Source organism: Saccopteryx bilineata, chromosome 1 (assembly GCF_036850765.1).
Source record: "Saccopteryx bilineata isolate mSacBil1 chromosome 1, mSacBil1_pri_phased_curated, whole genome shotgun sequence".
Classification (NCBI taxonomy): Eukaryota; Metazoa; Chordata; class Mammalia; order Chiroptera; family Emballonuridae; genus Saccopteryx; species Saccopteryx bilineata.
This window is the reverse complement of record NC_089490.1, coordinates 201,475,469-201,492,376: the sequence shown is the minus strand read 5'-3', so window position 1 is coordinate 201,492,376 and position 16,908 is coordinate 201,475,469.

Here is a 16,908-nt window from a genome sequence, read left to right as displayed (position 1 = left end):
TCCGACTTCTGCTGGAAAAGTAAATGTACTTACTGTCAACGGGTCGAATGGAAAATGTACTATTACTTTATTATTTATGCTAAAACTGTGCGCTCTCCCCACCTCCCATTCACCACTAATTTGAATGTGTTTATTTCCCAAATATTAAGCCAATTTCCTATGGTTCTAGGAATTTCAAAGTAGAGTCTCACTGTAGTCTCAGTAGAGTTAAATGTGAACTTAACTAGACAAACGGATAACGAAGTGGGTAGTGTTGTGCCTGCTCTTCCATTCTCTTGACTCCCGTCCTATCCACGGCATTGGAGGCTCTTCGATCTTAATATTTCACTTTGATTCATTTACTGTGAATTCTGAGGTTCTTTTCCAAAACACAAGCAGAAAAGGCGGAATAGTATAAGTTCTCTAGAATAAAAGTAGTGGACATAGATCTTTAAAATCTAACAGTTTTGTTTGCATAAAGAATTTAGTAGATTTTTTTAAGGTTTATTTTATTGATTTTAGAGAGAGGAAGGGAAAGAGCAAGAGAGAGACAAGAACACTGATCTGTTCCTGTATGTGTCCTGACCAGGTATCAAACTGGTCACCTCTGCATTTCCAGACAATTCTCTAACCACCTGAGCTGTCCCGCCAGGGCCCAAGTAGATATTTATGGAGCTAGCTTGTATGAGTTTGGGTAGTCGTTGATTCCTTCAGGTTCCTGACTGTAAAATTTTGTTTCAGGGGAAAAAGCTTAAGAAATATATGCATTATTTCCATATTATCATTCCCATTAAACTATTTGCCAAAATGATCATCAAAATAATTGCTTCCCAATAGAAAGAAGTTACAGAAAACTTCTGGGTTAGAGGGTCTATATATTTTTTTATGGTAACTAACCATCATGGGATGCTGTTTTAAATACAGTAACATCAGCCATAGATAAGCTGTAATTTATCTTCAGACTCCTTTAGAATTCTTGTTTTGTTGTAAAGTTTATTTCATATTTTAATTTAAGGGCTTTTCGTTTTCCCTAGTTCGTTGTCTGTAAGGTAGGATCATCGTTGCTACATTAGGAGGTTCCTGCTTTAAGAAAGGGTGGTCTGGGTCAGTCACCATATACAGCGGCCTGGGCTGTGCCCTGCACAGCGGCAGGTGACCCCATTCAAAATGGACTGTGATGCACTTCACAGACTGGAGTGTGTCAGGTAGCGTGTGCAGCTACAGGTCGTGTTTGGGCACGATTAACAAAACCCACTTCCCACAATTTGATACGTAAGGGTTTGTTTTTTGTTTCTCTTATGTAATGAAAAGCTGGATGGCATGGCTTACATAGACTTACTGTGCCCCAGGCCTCCCCTCCTACCTTTCAGACAGGAATAGAGCAGAACAGCTATCCCTTGCACAACTGGCTGCCTCACCTGGGGAAACTGAACAAGGATTTAGGCCTGTGCGCCCCTGTGTTGATAAAACGATCCTGGACATTTGAACTTTTTCAAAGACGACAAAATCTGTATATACTTTTTATTTAATAAAAATTCAAAAATATTTTTAATTACAAAAATCTTGTAAAATATTACCCTTTTTGAAAAACAACAGCACCACCTTTTGACTTAGTAATAGAAGAAAAATATCATTAAAATGTTGGCAAGAGCCTTTTCTGGCACATTGGCCTAAAAGGCTCTGTAGTAAAGAGAAAAGGTTAAACTTGCTTTTTACCTCTCAGTCGGCTTTTTGTGAGCTATTAGATTTTCGGTGTGCCAGTTATCTGTCTGTTGTTACATCGTCAAGCATAACCTAAAGCTTAGTGACTCAGAGCAGCACTGATTAGTAGTTTGTCTCAATTGCGTGGATTGACCGGTGGTTCTGGGTGGTCTCCCCTGCACTCCCTCCTGCACTTGCATTCAGTTGGATTCTCTCCCACGTCCAGGTCACAGTCTAGGTTGGCTGCAAAGATTGGGTTGTATGTGCCTGCTCCCCACGGCGTCCTAACATCAAGATGGCGGACTGCAGAGCCTCCTGAAGTGTTGCTCTGGAACTCACCCCTGGGCAAGTCTGCCAAGTTTTGCAGGTCATAGCAGTTCACAAGGACAGGCCAGATGCAAGGGGTGAGAGAGGCTCCGCCTCTTGATGGAATGTGCTACAAAATATTATGGTCATGTCTTTTAAGTACCACAAATGGAAACCTTGGAGAATTTGACAGATAATTTAAACTCTCTACCAGAAAAAAGAAAATGCAAACATACACAAAGTCTGTGTTATTATAAAGGAATAATGCCCTTCTATGTCACAGGACTACAGAATCAGAAACTCTAACCTGAACAACTTCCCCTAAATTCAGTCAGCCACTAATGTGGATAAATAAGAATACAGTCCAAATATATGTAAATGTATAAAATTTATACATCTATAGAATTCTAAATTAACTAGTGTGTACTGAAATGTACATACATCAACATGAACATTTTTCAAAAAAATTCTCACTTAATAACTGACATCCATAATATCGTCTCAAAATATATTTCTTATTTAATGTATCTTTGCAATGTGAACAAATATTATACTACATGGTAGTAGTTTAATTTGGCTAAATTCCACTTAAAATGAATGAAGTCTATTTTATTACTTGTATTTGTGTATATACATTTATTATTTGCTTCCAGAAGAATTTAGAAATGTCACATCAGTGAGTGCCTGGCATTTCAGCCTGTAATCTGTCATTGATAAGATAAAAGCAAGACTTTCAGATATGTACACGGGTTGCATAAAGGAAACCCTCATAGGGTTCCTGGAATTTGAGAACAAGGTGCTCCCATTTGAGAGCCAGAGTGGAGGCTGGAGAGAGGAAAATCTCTTGATCAAAGTCCTCTCTCAGATCCAGGCTGAAAGGATTCTTGAAAAGTTTGCAGACAGCAGTGTGGGGAGTGCAGGAGGGAAAAGAGGTGGGTTGTGGGGGTGGAAGAAGTAGAGGGGAACAGTCGGTGATGGAGGGAGACTGGACTTGGGGTGGTGAACACACTGCAGTGTACAGATGATGTGTTATGGTAGAATTGTGCACCTGAACCCTGTATAATTTTATTAACCAATGTCACCTCAATAAATTCAATTAAAAAAAATTTAAGTCATTGTAGGGAGTTTGTATCAGAATCAAAGCCCACAAATTATACTGTGAATTGAAATGAAAAATCCTACTTTGAAGGGTGTGATGCTCCATTGCTGACTGAAGATGGGTGGGCCATCTGCAAGGAACTGGGAGGAGCCACAGAGAGTGGCGTGTGAACCCAGGCCAGCTGCCAACAGCGATGTGGGGACCTTAGCTCTCTAATTTCACGGAACTAAATTCCGCCAATAACAAGAAAGAGCCCGGAAGAGGACCTTGGATTCCAGATGAAATTCAGTCAGCGGACACCTTGGTGTCAGCCTTGCATGGTTGAACCCATTTGAGCCTGCCTGGAGTCCTTCTGCGCTGAAACTGAAATAACGCGTGGGTGTTGTTTTAAAATCCCGTGTTTGTGCTCCTTTATTTTGTAGCAATAGAAAACGAATGCATGTTTTAGTACCCAGGGAGTTAACGTAAAAGACATCCAAAAAATGGAGAAGGGGTTTTGGAATGAGGTTGTGAACTGAGGCTGTTAGGATGTCAAGGAGCATGCTGGACTCAGCCTCGTTTCGTTCGAAAAAACTGGGAGCAGGAGTAAGGACACCCCCGACGCCGACGCCGTGGATACGGGTGAGAGGGAAGGGAAGAGCATGTTACTGGAGATGGAGGGAGGGCAGTTTGTGTCAGGTCTCAGTGGGGAGCTTCGGAGAATCACCTCCGGCTGCAGCAAGTGGAACTTGTCCTTGATGAACCTGGACATGGAGTTGAGATGGTGTCTAAGCGGAGTGTTGGAGGCAAGGCCTACTTTCTTCTTTCTGTTTATAGTAAAATAAAATGTGAGACGAGAGAGAGAAACTGAAGAAAGAACTGTCACAGAAAAAGGAACCAGGGCTTGACGATTTGGGAGATTCTCACCCTAGTGACAGCAAGAGAGGCAACAGAACTTGCAAAGATTGTGCCTGACATTGCACGCAGAGGAGGAGCTGCGGCGTCCATACAGTGGTTGGCTGCACCCGCAGGGACGTATAGATCACTAGAGATGAAGGGGTGCCTCGTGGGTCTCAAAGCAGGCAGCCTTAAAAAGGCTTATTGGCAGTGTCTCTTGGCCACCACAGCTGAAGCCCAGAATAGAAAAGGAATTATTAAAAAAAAAATCTGTAAATGAGTCTTTTGTTTAAGGGAGTGAACTCCTCTGAACTCCACAAGAAGCCACAAGGTCCCTGGTCACACTGTGTCAACAGGAGCCCCGCCAGCTGGGACCGCATGGGGCACAGAGTGGGGCTGGTAGCACCACTCAGCTACAAACAGCATCTTCCTTCCCTGCACAAGGATCACCTGCGTTCTCACAGTCACCGCTTTGGACGTTTCTTTTGACATGAGGTGATGATGGTGTGTGTTACTGCCACTGTCCCCTCAATGATAAGCTCTTGAAGGGCAGGGACCGTGCCCACTACTCACACTGTACTGTCCATCCTGACCCATGGCCCCGCCCTGGCTTATTCATCCCTCAGCAAGACTGTTTAATCAATAAATATACCTGAACTCACACAGGCAAGCATATGACTCCTTTTATAAAAAAGCAGCCTCATTGACTATACCCAGAACCTGATATTTTCATTTGAATTCAAATGAACATATCTTCCCATCCCACACAAATCTGTTCTTCCTTTTGCTTTTGCTGGTCCTGTTGGGCTACATTATCCACTTGGTTGCCCAAGGCAGAAACCTGGAATCACCCTAACCGCCTTCCTTCTCTTTGCTCTTCCTCCTAAGCTCTATTCTTTCCTCCCCACTGTCATTTCTCCCAGACTGTCCTTCCTTTGCTTCTTGTTGCTGTTTGGTTCAGACTCCTATCTCTCTTGGTCCTTCTACTTTAGTCTCAACCTCTTGCATCCCATCTCCCACACTACCACGGAAGCAACCTGCTAAGAACAAAAAGCTTATTTCATGCTCTTAATGTTTTGGGTTTTTGGTGTGTGTGTGTGTGTGTGTGTGTGTGTGTGTGTGTGTTTTATTGGTTGCTCCTAACCTCTGTAGATGTGTCTTTGGACAGCTCTTCCTGATTGAGCACTTACTTGCAGTCCAAATTATCTGTCTTTTTCCCACGAACACTTTGTACACACTCACGTGAGGTCCTGATGCCTCCATGCCTTTGGAAGCGTGCTCTGTGGAATACTTCTCTCTCACGTCTTCAGTTCACCAGAAAAGCTCTTCCATAAACTTCAGGCTTCAGTGGCTCTGTGAGACCTCTCCCGACCCCTCCAGCAGTCTTGGCTGATCCTCCCTCTGTGTTCACATTCTGTATGTTCTGCCTGTCCCATTAAAGAAGTCACAAGGTGTTTATCTACTTCGTTATTAGACCCCTTGGGAACACATTTCTTTTTAATATGTGTGCCTTTCCATCTAGTGGAATGTATTTTTACATAGTCATGCAACAGGCGCATGATGAATTCTTGTGGAAAAGAATTGAGGAGTAAATTAATGTGGGTTATAGGAAATGAACCTCTTTATACTTTTTAATTTTAAGTCATATATTCCATTGTCAAATCATCTCCTAGGGCATAAAAAGCAATGTATTCGTTGACTGCAAAGGAAGAACCATGAAAAAAAATTATAACATAAATCAACAATTAATAAAGCCAGAATTTTTACCTCCATTAGTACTAAAAGGTAAAATTAGTAAACAATACTACACAACTAACACTACACATAGAATGTTAGATTATGCTAAAATTTTCTGTTTTATCAAATAAAGAGCACACAACATTCTGTAGTTTCTGAATGTGACATCTGAAAACATACGGGAGGTCATTTTCAATGATGCAGACAAGTGAGCTGGCTTTTTTCAATAAGATTTCCATCATTTTTGTCATCCCAGGGCCCTTAAAATCTACACCTGTTAAAGATAAAGGATGAAGGAGAGTGTGTTTCCAGCACGATAGGTACATTTTATATCCTTAACAAAAAACTGTATCATAGTAATAAGAAGTGTACTTAAACAAAAAGTAAATATATATATATATATATATATATATATATATATATTATATTTTATACCACAACAGTCGAATTGGGCAATCTCCAATCTATGGCTCCTGCCTTGTAGACGAGAAATACTCTGAAGTAATTTTAGAGTATTCGTAGCTCCATAAATCTTACTATTATCAAGTTATAAGTATTATTTCTTCACAATAGCTAAATTGATGTTCATTTCACATTCTGCCTTTCTTTGATGATATTAATATTGAACTTCTGAGTTATTATTTTTTTTTGGTAATTTCCACTGCATAAAGTTTTCATCCTGCCAAGCTAAGACTATTCCCTCCATATCCTGCAGGCAGTGGTAGGATTCAAATAATTTAACAATGATTCTCTGTCCTAATGACCATTTTAAATATGCTGCTCACAAAAATGAGGGGATCAGGGACCGTGCAGATACTCCAGTACTTTCAGCCTTTTGTCTAGTGCATTTTCACCCATGAAATAAAAGTTGGTTTTGCACCTCATTTGTATAATCAGACAAGTTCTTTGACTTGTTTGCTTTTCTGATGTTCCTGTTTAATAAAAAATATCAAATGCTTCTTTTTTTATCGCTTCACATTCATTTTTAAATATCCCCTAATTTTTGTGAGCAGTATATAAAAAAAGGTATACCGAAAAAGTTTATAATTTCATGCATTTAATGCTTAAATAAAAATGATAAAAGAGGTATACAAAACTAGATTATGTTATAAGAAAAAGATTTAAAATATTAATGAAAAAATATTAAATAATACATGACAAAGAACAATAAAACTGTTAATTTATGAGATTTTCATATTGCTTCTTGATCAGTGTCCTCACAATTGTTTTCACCTGTGGACAGAATGAACATGACTACGGGTGCTTAGAATACACTGTTGCGCAGATGAATGTTAAAAGGAATGTAAATTTGTGATTTCCACATTGAGAACCTTGATGACAAGTGCCATTTTAACAACCAGTTCGCTGAATGCCGCAGAAAATTAGGTATTAGTTTTGCCGAACTGGTGCGACCTGGCAGACACCCACTGCCAGCTTGCAGGAGATAGTGGCCCACCCCAGGTCAGGGCTGGCCTGCTCAGGGCAGAGACCTCTAGGGTACCTTGCTATACTAATTCTTATGAGTAAAGGTTTTTTTAAAAAAGGACTATCATTCCTAAAAAAATTCCATTAACTCATAAAAGCTTGCGGGGTCAGTGAACTGTGTTGATGGAGGGAAAATGAAAATCCAGCAATTTCTAACAGACTAACGACAGCCAGGACAGCCGGCAGGAGCTGTTTGGGTGACCTGCTCTGTGTGGCACTGAGCTGTGTAGAGACAGGTCGGCACAGAGCATGTGCCCAAGGGACACACTCATTTCATATTTTCTTAAGAAATGTGTGTTTCTATTGTGAAAAGAGAAGAAGAAAGGATCATTTCTGAATAAGACTTTAGAAGATGAATCACCCAGATGGAGTTTTCTTTTCATAAACTCACTATAGGAGAGAAATGGCAAAATGTGCTTGATGAGCCATTGGAGTGTTCAGCATTCTGTGCATTTATAATTTTCAAGTTCCCTTTAGCTTGCAGATGCAGTTAATTAAATCAGGGGATTAGAAAATAAAACAACGAAAGCTGTTCTTCCCAGGAAGCGCTCTGGAAAACAACAGGTCCGCAAGGCACTGACTGCTTGCGCTCCGCGATAACCACTTTTCAAAACACCGGAGCTCACGCCGTGCCACCTTTTCTTGACTCCCTGAGAAGTTTTCTGACTTGTGTTTACTTAACAGGAAAACAAGAATTCAGTCTTTTTATGTTTTTATTCTTGTGTTTGAACTCTTTTCTATGAAGTCAATAAGCATGGTTTTGTCTCCAAAAGAAACATGTGAAATATGGTCCACACACGATAAATACAATTAAACTTTTAAGAACACATTGTAAAGCGAGGTCATCACAAAGAGCACAGCCACTCAAAGATAAAGATACAATACTTGGTCTTCATGATTCCTCTTCCTCTTTGGCCCAAGCAACTTCTGAGGGTGCTCTCATGTCTACAATCTAATCTTCTTATTCTAGGGCAGATGTACTTTTCAGTTAGTGGCGTAAACAATTTTGCTTTGTAATTACTTTCTTTAAGGTCTGGATGCTTACAGTAAGAATAACATTTAAACAGTTGCCGCAAAACATGCCGGAAAATGAGGGCCATCCAATATCATTAGGGTTATCATATTATATCTCTCTCTACCCCAGGACAATGCGTCCATTTGTATAGTGGTTTTTGGAAGCAAAAGGGGAAAATGAAACAAACGTTGGCACAGAGGATCAGCCTCTGTGCCAACCTCCATTCAAGTAACATCAGCTTCATCAATCCAACACCAGGACTTTCCAGTCGTCTAGGTTGTTTGGGGGAACCAGGAAAAATAATGGGGAAAACAGTTTGAGGAAGGTGGGAATTATCAAAGTTTACAATGTGGATTGCTATCTACTTTACCAAGATAATGGTTAGTTTATTTTTAAAGCTTAGTAGTAGTAGCTGATCTATATAAATGCAGATCGACAATCATTGTGTGTGTGTGTGTGTGTGTGTGGCAAGTTGTATTCTGATTATTCAAAATAGTTTTAGCATTTTATTTTCAAGGACTGTGTTATAAAACATTAATTCCCATTTTGAATGTAGCGAGGCTCAATTCCTATTTTCCAATAGCTTATTCTGTTTTGTTTCAAAGAGATAGGCCATTGAGACTTCTTTTTATAACCTTTTTTAGTTGACTTGAATATATAGAAGAGAAAAGGTTGAATATACAGTGGTTTGTGTTTTCTTATTTTCTCATGGTCCTGTGTCACTGCGGGACATTCCCACGTTATCAGAGAGAGGCCTTCGCATAGGGAGGGCAGTGCCATGTGAGATAGCGCGTACATTGATCTCATCGGACTGTAGAACTCCACTGAAAACATTCCTGTCGCATCATCAAAGACCTTCCGTTCTCTAGATTAGAAAAGAGGGACCCAGAGTCCCTTGTGCGTCACATCAAGAAAACACTTCAGAGAGGATTAGTAATGGGGTTAAATGAATGATGCAATGTGTTTGGAAAAGGGAAGAAAAAACCTTCACACACCGGTTCCCACTGATTTCTCCTTTTAATTCCTGGCCAAGAGCAAACTTGATTGAGCAAACATTTCCTTTCTCCCCATCTTGTTGGCAAATAAAACTAAACTTAAAAATCATTATTGGAAATTATCCTCATCCTGTAACAAATGGTGCCATGAACACCATTTAAATAAAAACCAGAACTAGGTGGATTCTGTAAAATTAGATTTCACAGGATATAATTTGATGGAATCTTTGTTTCGGCTGGTGAGCGATGTAAATACAGGTGGAAGCTCATGATCCTTAAGCTCCAGGGCCCCTCGCTTGAGCACAGCCCTTCAGAGGCTCCGCCCCTGTTCATTTTTCAGTAATGCGGACTCTTTCTATGAGGGGAGCTATTCCATGGGCAAAATGTGAATGGTAGTTTTTCTGGGTGCTGTAATTCTTTCTCGCTCATAGTCAGCTACTTTCTATTGGTAAAGCTTTTATTATTATCGGAATAAAAATATCACTCAAGTATAAAAAATAATAAGCATCAACCTTCCATGCACTCAGCTTTCACGGGGACGTCTCTGTGGAAGCTGTCCGTGGGCATGCCGTGTTGAGCCGCACCGACACGCTTCTCAAGTTTCCTGCCAAAGGTTTCTTAAGATTCGTCCACTTCCTTCTCTCTTCATGACACTGGAGCTAACTAGGGCTGTCCCTGTTGTAACTGAACACAACCATCAGCCCTCGACACGTTGATTCATTTTAACATTTTGCAGCTGTTACATAGGCGGCTCTTTCAAGCATCCAAGTATCCAGTAAGCCCAGAGAGAATGCGAGGAAAAATTGTGACGTGGGTGGTTTTTTCTTCTTCGACACCCTCCTTCTTTCTATGACTCATCCGATTTTCATTGGTAACGTTTTTTTTCTTGTTTTGTTTTGTTTTTTCATTTTTTTTTTCTCTGTCTGGGTAGCGACTGTTGGCTTCTTCTGGACTCTCTTGCACCGGCCCATCTAAGAGTAATCTGTGTTCCAGCTCGTCTACCTTGCTGCCTCTCCAGTTCATTCGCCACTAAAAATGATTTGTCTCCTTTATTTCTTCATTATCTTAGTTATTTTGTTTAAGTAAATGTCTATATATAATACACACACACACACACACACATATATATATGTATACACACACATTTAGCTGATGGTTAAGATGCTATCTACTCTAAGGTCATAGATTTATAAAATAATATTTACTCTAAATTAGATAATATGTATAAAACCCCTCCCCACTGTCTGAAGTTTTGTGTTCTAGCTGTCTCAGTTTCAACAGTCAACCAAGGTCTGAAAATAGTAAACAGAAAATTCCAGAAATAAACAATTCATGAGTTTTAAGTTGTGCACCCTTCTCAGGAGTGTGATGAAACCTAACATGACCTGCTGGGATGTAACCCCTCCCGCCCGTGCCGCCCCATAGTCCCACAGGAGCCGTCTGGTTATCAAATGGACCATCTCCCGAGGGCAGGGCCATGCCCTTATTTTACTCCATGGAGGCCCCAACATTCAAGTACAATGATGTGGTGACTCCACAACACCAAAGAGAAGCTGTTAAGTGCTTCTTTTAGGGAACGGTGAAAAGTTTTCTACTTAATAAGGAAAGAAAGAAAAAAAAGGTGTGCTGAGATTGCTAAGGTCCGTGATAAGAGTGAATCTTCTATTTGTGAAACTGTGATTAAGCAAAAAGAAGCTCATGCTAATTTGCTGTCACACCTCACATTGCCCAAGCCATGGCCACAGTACATGCCTGGTGCTCAGTGAAGACAGGAAGGCATCACGTTTGTGGGAGACGTGCACAGAGGATGTGCTCCGAGGCACGGCAGCTTGTGGCCCTAGAAAGCACTGAGCCCACACAGAAACTTCCACAAGGGAGCCCCTGACACCAGTGACACCAGGCCATTTGCTGCAAGCAAGGGACAGCTAGACAGACACAGGAAGAGGCTTCATTTTGTATCATCTTTCATCTGCACAAGAAGAAGGATGCACACCCTCTAATAAGATATTTTGAGAGAGGGGGAAACCATATTCGCATAATTCTTAATACAGTGTATTGTTACAATTGTGGTATTTTATTGTTAGGTATTGTTTTTAGTCTCTTACTGTGCCTAATTTATAAGTTATATTTTATCATAGGTTTGTATGTATAGGGGAAAAAATATAATATATACAGGGTTCGGTCCTCCCTGTCGTTTCGGGCATCCACTGGGGGTCTTGGAATGTATTTCTCAAGGATAAGGGGGATGATTGTATTAAGTTATTTTTATTTGGAAGAACTCTTTTTCTGCACTGGCCAGATAGTCTAGTTGGTGAGAGCGTTGTCTCAAAGAGCAGAGGTTGCTGCTGGTTTCTGTCTTACCTTTTTGACAACAACCATCTCAGTGTGATTGTCGTTTGCACTTTTCTGATAATCAGTGATGCTGAGGCATTGCTCCTGACCCCTGCCTGGCCCCCAGTCGTGTGGATACCCTCAGGGTTGTGGATGGGGCAGGAGAGAAGTGGGTCTCTTTGTCAGGACCCCACACACTGGAGAGCCAGGTGCTCACACCTTCTCACTTCCCCTCAGGAGAGAATCCCTCTCAGCGCTGAGTTGTGCTGCCTTACGTGGGGTGACACGGATAACATGAAACTCCACCTACGACCCTCTTCTAACCTCAGATTTTCTTTTCTGCAATGGTGTGTGGGAACTTCTTAGCAGGACTCTTGTACCCCTACAACTACTCTTGTTCATGAGTGATTGTCAGACCGCTGTTCTTTGGCGGGAGGAGGGGAGAAAACTTTTCCATCACCTGGCTGATGGCCCTGTCCCCTCTTGATCATTCAGGGATAGATGCACTAGCTTTCGGATTGCATGAAGTCAAAGAACAGAGAGTGTGTCGGTGAAACATCTCATACTCCCATGAACAGTAAAAACTTTTAATATTTTATATGATAATGAACAAAAGATGCAGTATTGTAGCTAATCCAGAGTGGGAAAGCTCTCTCTCTTGCCCATCAGCTATATAGCTCAGTGATTTAAATATTTGATTCAATAGAAAATATCTGGTGTATTACGTTCCAAAAAAATAAAAAAGTAATTGTTAAGAGCAACTATACAAATAAGGGACTACCAGACAACTTGAATAAGAATATGAATTAAAGATTGCTTGATTTATTCTTTACTTGGAAAAAGGTAAAACGATTGATTTATTTCCTCTGCATTTTCATCCAGTTTTACAACAGTTTGAAGAGGTGAAAACTCATGGAATGTGAGATAACATCTGCTCACAAATGTTTTGGCAAACTCACTGATGAGAACCCCCTTCATGAGGGACTTGCCTCTGCATCAGCCAGTGGGAGGAAGTGCAGACTAACCCAGGTCAGCATGATTACATTATTTTTATAAAGCCTGACAATGAAGTAAAACAATAATACAGTGTTAGGCACTCTGCTAAATATTAATATTTATACTTCACATGTAATAAGCATTGAAGACCTCAAATAGCCCCATTTGACAGGTGAGGAAGCACAGAAGGTTTAAGTGAGTAGCCCCAGATCACATAGGTCCCAAGAGACAGAACCCAGACAGTGGCGCCCCGGAGCCTATATTCTCTCAACACTGCGCTTTGTTCTTCAAGTAGGTGACACGTGCTGTATGCGCAGAGGAGTGAGTTTTAATTAAAGGTAGCACATCATTTGTATACGTGCTGACGTTTCTTCCTGTCCTCATTCTCCATTGCTGAGTTAATTAAAATTTGACTCTCTGTGACATTATTTAGTAGTTTATGGTAGTTCTGCCAACCCTTCCCCCCCTTTTTTATGAGACTCTGGAATCTTCCGATTCAGGGGACGTTCTTACTCAAGTTCTAAGTCTTTCCGTAGTCAGAGCTTTTGCATAGTGCTTGGAATTTACTAGACGTTCCATAGCAGGCTTGTTGACTAGACGGGCAAGTGAGAAAATGTAAAGCATAGTATTAAGATGTTTCAGAGGGTTCGATAACCAGAATCACACCTCCCTGCTCAAGTTCTGAAGTCATGCAATAAAGACAGGAGATTCAGTGCTTGGAAAGTAAAATTTCACCTCTGATATTTCAAGCTGATATTAGGGAATGGTGTTTATGTCTGCCAACAGCTGTAAAGTTTTTTCTTTTTTCCTTTTTTTTGTATTTTTCTGAAGCTAGAAACAGGGAGAGACAGTCAGACAGACTCCCGCATGCGCCCGACCGGGATCCACCCGGCACGCCCACCAGGGGCGATGCTCTGCCCCTCCAGACCGTTCCTCTGCCGCGACCAGAGCCACTCCAGCGCCTGGGGCAGAGGCTAAGGAGCCATCCCCAGCGCCCGGGCCATCTTTGCTCCAATGGAGCCTTGGCTGCAGGAGGGGAAGAGAGAGACAGAGAGGAAGGAGGGGGGGGGGGTGGAGAAGCAAATGGGCGCTTCTCCTGTGTGCCCTGGCCGGGAATCGAACCCGGGTCCCCGGCACGCCAGGCCGATGCTCCACCTCTGAGCCAACCGGCCAGGGCCAACAGCTGTAAAGTTTAAGAGCACTTAATCTCTTATATTAATTATCTGTTGCTGTGCAAACATCTCAAGATTTAGCTCAAACAACAATAAACCCTTACTTACTATATCCCATTTTCAGTGCTGAGGAATTCAGGAGAGGTGGGGCCGGATGGTGCTGCCTCAGGGTCCTCTGTGAGGATGCCCCAGGATGTCAGCTTGGGCAGCTGCGGGAGTAGTGGCTGGGACCAGAGGGTCTGTCTCCCCTGTGTGTGTGTGTGGGGGGGGGGGCAGGGACTCTTTCACAGCTCTGACAAGGACACGCTGGCTATGGGCAGGAGGCCTCGGTCTCTTTCCATTGGGATATTTAAATGTGTTCAGGATATTGGCAGCTAGTAACTTCCCCCAGCGGGAATAACCGAAGAAAATTCCAGAATTTCTTCCACAGCTTTGCCTCTGAAGTCACACACTGTGCGTTTCTGCATTATTTTATTGATCAGACAAGTCAGGCAGATTCGGTGTGGGAGGGGACTACACAAAGGCAAGGATGCTAAGAGAAAGCAATCCTTGGTGGCCCTGTTGGGTGCCAGCTACTCAACCTTCCCGTCCATCACAGGCGGTCTGGAGCTGGGGCCCGCCTCCTGCATCAGCCCCTGGACCTGCCACTGGGCGAACCCAGTAGAGAAAATGCTTGACTTTCACCGAACTCACCACCAAAAAAAGAGAGGATAGGTGAGGCCAGACTCAACACTCTGATCCATGGTCCCAGTTCTCCTGGAGCAGAACGAGAGAGTGGCAGGAGGCCAGGAGTGTCATAATGGGAGACTATTAAAAGTGGGGAATAATGGTCCCGCCACTAACACATTAGACAACTTTATGAGCAAAATCCTTTAGGCTTGTGCCTTTATTCATAGCACTTTGGTGAAAATTATCACAATAATTGCCTAAGTTTGTAAAGTTCTCTGCAGTTGGAAAGTTCTTTATGCTAATTTCCTCATTTGATTTTAACAGTGTATTATTATCCTCATTATTTTAACAAACGTATTATTATCCTTATTTTTTAGACAGGTAAAAGGAGTAAAATTAAAGTAACAGATTTAGTTTATAAGATGTGGTAATTGTAAGAATAAAATTTATGTCATTTTTTTTCCTTTTTTTGCCATTATGGCTGGATGGATGTCTCAGAATCTTTGAAACAGATGTTCCTCTCAGTGCATGGAATGAAGGCTATCTGAGATAAGACTGAAAAAAATTAGCCTTGATATTATTGGTGGAACTAAATAAAAGTTGACTATAAAACTTCAAAAAACCCTGGATTGAAACTTTAGAATAAAATGGCGAGACACCACACAAGAGTGTTTCGTTGGGCCCATACCGGGTATAATCAATGCCACAAATCCCTCTCTTCAGAGGCTGCTTAGATCATTCCCATGTTCTGAGACTACATGGTCCAAGACAATTAGGTTTCTTTTTTGAGATATCAATTTAATCCATGTTCCTCTTTATAAGAATTATTATTTTATTTTTAATAATTTTTTATTTCTCAATTATTGTTTATATACAATAATATATTAATTTCAGATGTACAATTCAGTGATTAGACATTGTATAAAGTACTAAGTGATCACCCTGATAAATCTAGTTCTCATTTGACAACATTCATAGTTATTGCAGTATTATTGACTGTATTCCCTGTGCTGTGCTTTATACGCTATGACTATTCCATAGCTAGCAATTTGTACTTCTTTCTCTCTTCACCTTTTTAACCATCTCCCAACACCTTTCCCATCTGGCAACTATCAAAATTTTCTCTGTATTTATGAGTCTGTTTCTGTTTTGCTTTTTCATTAATTTTTTAGACTCCACATATAAGTGAAATCATATTACATCTGTCTTTCTCTGTCTGCCTTGTTTCACTCAGCACAATACCGTCTAGGTCCATCCATGTTGTGGCAGGTGACAAAATTTCATTCTTTTTCCTGGCTGAGTTATATTTTATTGTATATATGCCCTGTTTTTCCTTTATCCATTCATCTACTGATGGACACCTAGTTTGCTCTATTATCTTGGCTATTGTAAATAACACTGCAGTGAAGATATTGATGTATGTCGTTCTGATTTAGTGTTTTGAAGTGGAATTTCTAGATGCTTCTTAGACTCTTGTTATATGGCATTTACTTTAAAGTCTATTTTGTCTGTTATAAGTATTGCTATCCTAGCTTTTTATGTTTGTTTTTCTATTATCACAAAATGTCTTTTGCCATCCCTTTACTTTCAATTTGTGGTGTCTTTAGATCTGAAGTGAGTCTCTGTAGTCAGCATATATAAGTGTCTTATTTTGTTATCTATTTAGCCTCCCTGAATCTTTTGATTAGCACATTTAATTAATTTTTATTTAGAGTAACTGTTGATAGACATGTATTTATTGCCATTTTATTATTCGTATTTTTTATCTGTTTTTTCCTTTCCAGTTCCACTTTTATGTTTCCTATCACTGAGTTTATCTACTCTTCTCCTGAGTGCACTGAGCATCCTTCTAACCAGTCTTTTGAACTCTGCATCTAGTGGATTGCCACATTTTATTTAGTTCTTTTTCTAGAGTTTTATTCTGTTCTTTCATTTGAGAGATGTTTCTTTGTCCCACATTTTTTTTTCTGCTTCCCTTTGTTTGTTTCTATGTCTTAGGTAAAGCTGCTGTGTCTTCTCGGGTTGGTAGAGTGGCCTTATATAGTAGGTGTCCTGTAGGGTCCAGTGGCACAGCCCCCCATCACCCAAGCTGGGCACTCCAGGTGCACCCATGTGTGGGCTGAGTATACCCTCCTATTGTAATGAGCCTTGATCACTGTTGGTACTTCAAGGGGAGAGATTCACCCCCAGGCTAATCACCTGCCTGCAAACTGACTGTGACTGTCTTGGAGGGTCATCTGTTCAGAGGCTGACCCCATGGAGCAGGACTTACTTCAGCAGGGCTCTGGTGCCTGCTACGTCTGCCCCTTGAATGTGTCACTTGTGGAGGTGGTTAGGTTGTACTTTAACGTGGTCTGAAGCTTTCCATCAAGTGCACAGCTCTGGGGTTTCCCAGGAGGTGTAGCCCAAGGTCAGCTTCTACCTGTGCCTGGTCCCAGGCCACCTGGCACAAGCTACAAAGTGATCTGCGGATGGCTGCTACTTGTGCTGGACTTGGGAGATGCCCAAGATAGGCCAAGCTGAAAGCCAAGGCTGGCTGCTGCTCGT